General features: G+C 35.6%; 1 pseudogene; it reads right to left on the reverse strand.

Annotated features, from left to right (window-relative positions):
- Positions 1–5,332: 5,332 nt before the first annotated feature.
- On the reverse strand, positions 5,333–6,861 carry LOC125083007 (60S ribosomal protein L7-like; annotated as a pseudogene).
- Between the last annotated feature and the right edge of the window lie 335 nt (positions 6,862–7,196).

Consider the following 7,196-nt stretch of genomic DNA (forward strand, 5'->3'; position numbering starts at 1 on the left):
CCTTCTTCTTCCCCCTCCATTACCTGGCAACCTTTCATCTGCTTCCTGTCTATGGAATGGCCCCATTATGGATGTAGCATACAAAGAAACCATGTAATATGTAACCTTTTGTGTCTGGCTTCTTTCACTCAACTTAATTTTTCCAAGGTTCATCCACATTGTAGCATGGATCAGTACTTGATTCTCTTTATAGCTGAGTAATATTCTACTGTGTGGACATACCAAATTTTGTTTATCCATTCAATTGTTGATGAGAATTTGAGAAGTTAAGTCATTTCCACCGTTTGGCTATTATGATAATGTTCTTATAAACATTCATGTATAAGTAAGTTTCTGTGTAGGTATATGGAATTCTTAGTATATATATGGCATTTAACTTTTGGGGAAGATCACCAAACCATTTTCTATAACATACCCCCAAAACAACTTTTTTTTTAAGATTTTATTTATTCATTTGAGACAGAGAGATACAGAGAGAGAGGGCACAAGCAGGAGGAGCAGCAGGCAGAGGGAGAAGCAGGCTCCCGCTGAGCAAGGAGCCCAATGCAGGACTTGATCCCAAGACCCTGGAATCATGACTTGAGCCGAAGGCAGACACTTAACCCTCAGAGTCACCCAGGAACCCCTGCATCAACAACTTTTATCTGATGTATGTTCCCTGGACTTTGTTCTATTTGCCCCTGTGGCCCATGGGGATGCTTGTATGTCATAGCTATAACAATGAGGGGGGTATGTTTATAAACTTAATGGAAGGCACTAAAGACAGAATGATCTTTTTGGAGAGAACAAGTGTAAATTTTGACATACCGACTTTATAAAGAAGGCATGAAGACGTAAGAAAACTGATGCACTGTTCTTTATCATACAGGTGGTTGAATTTGGGGCTCTTCCTCTACAGGAAGAAGTGGAGGAGGAAAGGTAAAAAGAAGGAGGAAGGGAAAAAAGGAGTGTAGAAAATGAGCAGAAAGCTAGGAAATGTGTCCTGGCTGATGTGGTTCCTTCCAGCCTTGGTGGCCCACAGTTCCCCTATAAAATACAATATACTCTCATATAGTAGGAATAAGTCACTTTCATCATGGTTCCAGTGTACGTTTTACAATAAGAATGAAGTAGTATGTGATGGAAGCAAAACTCATGGAGTGTCTAAGAGGTAGAGGGGCACCAACAAAGATAAACTCCTTCTCTGTGCCCCACATCTCTTACTCCCATCTTGAATCAGTAGAAGGCTGGAGAGGACTTCAGCCTTACTCCAGCCACATGGCAAGGGGCAGTGAGTCTTCAAGGGGTTATCTAGGGTTACAGAAGTATAATCAATACATATGGGAACAATGATCATATTGCTATACAGATGATAAGTATCAGTATTAATTTTGAATTCATGGAGTCCACCTTCACATTCCAGCACTTAATCAAAAAATGATCAACAAGCCATGCACAGATACTCCTCTGAACTCAAGAACACACAAGATGCTTTGTAGGATGGGCATTTGTGGTGGGGGGGGCTTTCTCTCAGAGAACGCATAGCCTGGTAGGAAATAGGAGGCTCAACCAGACATAACTGTCCCTAGGTCATAAAATGAAATGAACGGAGCACTGGATGGAGTCCACTTGAAGAGTACAAATGACTTGCTAGAGTAAGGAGAGGCAATGCCATGGGAAAGGAAAGAAGGAAAGGAGTGGCAGAGGGAAGGAGAGAGAGAGGAAGGAAGGAAAGATTGAGGAAGGAAGGAAGGAAGGGGAGAAGGAAGGAATAAAAGAATCAAGATGTGGAAGCTGAGAACTATGGTGATCAAGGACAATTTTGAAGAGCCAGTAGAAAGAAGAATAATGTGGGTATAGATGCTAATAGGATTTGGAGTCAGGTGATACTAAATTCAAATACCAGCTTTTCCACATATTAATGATATGCGTGCGTCCTTGTATAATTTATTTTCTCTCTCAAAGCCACAGTTGTCTTATAAGCAAATAGGAATATTACCTACCTTGTAAGAGTGTCATTAGGATTAATTTGGATAATGGATGGAAATGTTGGCATGGACTAAGGAAATATCCTCTGATATTTCCCATTTCACTGAGTTTATTCAACATGTGTAATGTGTTGGATTTTGTTAAATGGCTCATCCATCTATAAACATGTCATATGATTTTTTTTCTTCTTAGTTCTATTAATATGATGGATAATATTAATAGATATCTTAATATTGAACCACACTCTGTTCTTGAAATAAAACCCACTTGGTGTAAAATATGTCTTTTTAACATGCAATGTTAATTTTTTTGCATTGATATTCATAAGCGATGTTGACTTGTACCTTTCTTTTTTGATGCAAGCTTTGCTAAGGAAGATGGAGCAAACATGTTCGTCTTATAAAATGAATTTGGAAGAGTACCTTATGTTTCCATGCTTTGCAATAATTTAAGGAACATTGACATAATCTGATTTTAAAGATTCGGTAGAATTCAAATATGAAAGTACCTGTCCTAGTGATTTTGTATGAGGAACTTTATAACAACTTTCACTAATTTTTCGAAGATGGTTTGTTTGCAACTTTTTGAATTTTGTTAAGATGTGGTTTTCTTTAAAAAGATGAATTTCTCTGATTTTCAGGTATATTCCATGCAAACATACAAAATAGCCCCTTGAGGTTTTTTCTTTTAGTAGATATTTCCCCTTGTTATTTCTAATTTTATGTATGAATGTTTTCTTCCACCAATGTCTCCATTAGGCTTGCAAGTATCTTTATGGGTATTTTTTTAAAGTACTAAGTTTTGGACTTCCTAAATTAAGTTTCCCACTTCATTAATCCCCTACTTTCAACTTCATTAATTCCTCCCTTTACTCTCTTTTAGTTTACTTTGTTCTAGTTTTTCTAACTTTATTGAGTTGGGTTTTTTATTCATTTATTTTTATTTTTTTAATTTATTCAACATTGGTATTTCATGCTCTGATTTTTTTCTCTGACAAATGCTTAAGTTTTATTCTATAGATTTTACATGCTGCATTTCATTACTACTATCATTTTCAAATAATTGGATAATTTTAGTTCACTTTCTCCAAGGTTTTTAAGTAACCATTTAAAAAAATCTCCTGACACAGAAAACTTTAAAAATATTTTTTCTATAATTTCTACTTTTCTTGAATATCATCATAAAATCTATTATTTCTATTCTTTGGAACTTCCTGAAGGGCATATGTGTGTGTGTGTCCTAAAGTATAGACAATTGCGTGAATATTCTATACACCCTTGAAAACAATTTGTGTTCTGAATTACTAAGATTCAGTTACCTATTTTATTCACTGTGTTGGTTAGGCATTCTAAATCGTATCAAACTTTGCCTACTTCATAAATTTTGGATTGTGTTAGGTATGTTAGATACTCTTATAAATTTATATTCTTTCTTGTTTCTAGAATTTTTACTTTATATTTTGTTGTGGTTTGGGATGCTTAAGTATTATTAACAGCTCTGTCTTTATTGTGCTTTACAGTATATAACATTATAAATACCTTTCTATGTCTCCTTTAAATAGCAATGGTCTAAATTTATAGTGACCAACATTCTGGTTTGTCCATGTATTTACCAGGATGTGAGAATTTCAGTGCTAAACACAGGAAGATCCCAGGCTGACTGGACAAATTGGTCACTTTATTGAAATTCTGCCGTTTCTGATATGCAGACTGTGAACCTTGATTTATTATACTTTTTTTTTTTTTGGTGACAGCTTTATTAAGATATAATTCATATACCAAAAACTTACCCATTTAAACTGTAGAATGTTCTTTAGTATATTTGCAGAATTGTGCAACCATCAATGCAGTGAATTATTCATTCAATAGAATATTATTTGGCAGTCAAAAGGACTAGACAGGATGCATGCTTAACATAGATGAATCTTGAAAACTTTATGCTAAGTAAAAGAAGACAATCATAAAAGAGCACATGTTGTAAGATTTTACTGAGATGAAATGTAAAGGATGGGAAAATCTATAGAGATATAAAGTAGATTAGTTCCCTACTAATCTGGACTGGAGGATTTGAGGAAACTGAAGATTATCTGCTAATGGGGTTGGCTGTCTTTTTGGGGTGATGAAAATGTCTTCTGATTATTTTTGTTTCCATTTTAATTTGTTTCCATATTATTTTGTTTCCATTTGCCTTGTATATATGCTCCCGTCCTTTTGTTTTATTTTTAACCTGTTTCTATCTCATAATTTCAAGGTCTAAATCTCTTATTTACAGCATTGCATGCAATTTATTTTGTTAGAGAATCTAAATTTTTTAAAGAGGTGAATTAAGCTCGTGATACTTATAGATAAGATTGTTACTTTTGCCTTTTGCTCAGTCATGCTTTATATCGTATTTATAAATATATTATATTTTATACAAATAGTCTTTCATAATTTGGTCTATTTTATTTATTTCTATATTTTTACATTTTTTAAGGGGGGATAGAGTGCATAAGAAAGTTTGTAAGTTTGTTCAAACTGCCTCCTTTATGTTGGTATTTTTTTTTATGGCAATTGTCTATTGGTTTACTACTCTGAATAATATTAAAATTTGCTAATAATCTCTTCTTCATCACCTTCTATCCCAGGAATTGATTTGAAACAATATCTTTTTATTCCTAGGTAATAACTGTAAAGTGATCATGAGCTTAATTTACTTTTTATTTGCTTTCCACCTTTTTAAAAGTTGATGCTGTGTTCCTACAATTTCAGAGCATATAGTTGTTTTGGCGGATACCTTCTCTCTTATAAGCATCATTCATACTTTGTTCTACAGGTAGCTATATATTTAATGTTCGCCACCAGGCCTTATGTCAATGCCTCTCCACTCAACTTCATTCTTTGGTAGTTTACTCAGGAAAGACTCCTGGGTACAATATTTTCTGCGTTCTTGCTTATTGATAGGAGTTTGTCTGCAGTCTTTATACTTGAAAGTAAGTTCAGCTGGATTAATAATATATGGCTCATGTTTTCTTTCCTTGAGTATCTTAAATATGTCATTCCATTGTCTCATGATATAAAGTGTTGCTGTCAAGAAATCTGATAGCCATCAAATTTTCTTTCCTTTTTAAGTGACTTAGTTCTTTTACCTGGGAGCTCAAGGCATTTTTTAGAATGTTTTGATATTGGTCATTCTGGTTCATTTTTCTCGAGGATATGGTGTTCCTTTACAGTATGTGCTTACAGATCCTTCTGTTTTGTTTTGTTTTGTTTTAAACAAATTTGTTTTAAGCTGGTTTTTTTGTTGTTGTTATCTGGTTGTTTTTCAGTTTGAAAATCATCATTTATTAACTGACCAGGTTACAAAAATAATCATGGTAGATACCTTAGTTCATCCTTCTAGTAAGCCTATGGATCTGGTTTTCCCTATTGCCAGTATCTCCATCTTCCACAAAATGGGTGGTCTTTTTCTTCCTTCCCCTCATGGAGAAGAACATATGAAGGACTTTAAGAAGTCGTTTGCTTCTTTGAAACGTTCTCTCACAGTAGATCTCATGAATCGGATCCTCCATGCAGAAGATGCCATATTTACCAAGAGATTGAATAGTCAATGTGTTACGTCAGGGCCATTCGCTTCTTGTTGATTTTGCCATAACCGCGCTTGTAGATCAATCCATTTCCTGACTTTGGGTCCCCTCATGCTATGTATGGTTCCACAAGCCTTACCATTTTAATTGAAGTCTTGCGGAGCTTAACAAAGCTGTGATTGACAATCTGGCAAAGGTGAAGAAGCTGCAACCCTTTCCAACCTTTGGGCTTACACAACTGATACTTCTGATCCTGAGACAAGTGCCAGTGTGGGTTCTGCAGGTACGCAGAGGTTGCTAGCTTTTCTTATCATCCTACTCATTTGAATCTCCGTTCTGAGCATTTTCCTATATTCCTTGCGGTAATGCTTAGCTTTTTCAGAGATAAGCTTCCCCCTTCCTTTCCAAGAATCTTTTGGGCAGACTTCTTTCTCAGACACTTGATCTTCAACTCTGCAAAATTATTTTGCTGTTTCTTAAGGGTTTCTGGCATAGCAGGAAACGTCTTTGTCTTCTCTTCTGCACCCTCCCTGGTTCCAGCCAGGAAAGAGCTGTTGTTTGGTTGGGTGGTTTTTATGATTTCTGTTCCATTTTTGTGAGCTCTTACCTATTATATACATGTTTGTTGCCCTTACCTGTTTTCTATTTCTGTCACTTTTTATCAAATCTTTTTTTTAATCTCTTCATTTGTTTTGTTTAAAATTTTACTCCTATTAACCTTTATTTTTTAGGTTATTTTCTACCACATTCATTCACTCTTTGTTCTTTCCAGTTTACTGTTTTTTTTCTAAAATCAGAGTTCTTAAAATTTTCTAATTCTTTTGGAGTTTGTAACTTTATTACTAAGTGTTTCTGTTACAGATTTATGTTTTCTTTCATTTCTCCATTATTACCTTAATTTCTTTTCGTACATTTTGAAATTTGAGCCCACAGTTTTCATCTGTCTAGAGTATGTTTTTATGGTATACTTTCATTGCCAATAAATTGCCAATCGAGATATTATTGTCCTCTCTGGTCCCCTTTTCCTTCACTAATAAATTTGTATGGGACTCAAACTTGATCCTTTTCTGTTGCCTATTCTGATGTGAGATTAGTCTTCCCGGACTTTTGGGAAGACTAAGTAGGTCAGGACAGATTTTCTAGCTTCCTGGTTCTATAGCTCACTCTCTCTTTCTCTCTCTCTCTCTCTCTTTCTTTTATCTTCACACTGTGACCTGTACTTTCTGGGAACACCTCACTTCTCCCCACCTTCTATCTGGCCTTCTCTTGCTTTTGCCCTGGCGTCTCTGTCCAGAGGCCTGTGCTCGGAGGTCCTCTCTAATGGCCATGAACCCACTTCCACCCACCCACCCCCATAATATGCACATGCCGCTGTGATGCCGTTTTATCTGCAAATATTTTTCTCAGCATATATTTGTTTTCTCAACTGATACCCAAATTTTCCCTCCCCCTTGGGAATCAGGTGTTCTAATTAAAGGAAAAGAGGAAAAGGGGGTTGTGACTAACACCCACAGATAGTCCCAAATGAAGACTCCATAGTATCTTTTGTGGCTCAGTTGTAGAGTTCTCATGGAACCAAAGGTTTACTTCAAGATGCTTGCTCTCTCTTGCTCATCAGTCCGTCAGAGCATGAGATGAAATAAAGTCTCAAATTGTTACCAAT

Source organism: Lutra lutra, chromosome 13, assembly GCF_902655055.1.
Source record: "Lutra lutra chromosome 13, mLutLut1.2, whole genome shotgun sequence".
In the NCBI taxonomy this organism is placed as follows: Eukaryota; Metazoa; Chordata; class Mammalia; order Carnivora; family Mustelidae; genus Lutra; species Lutra lutra.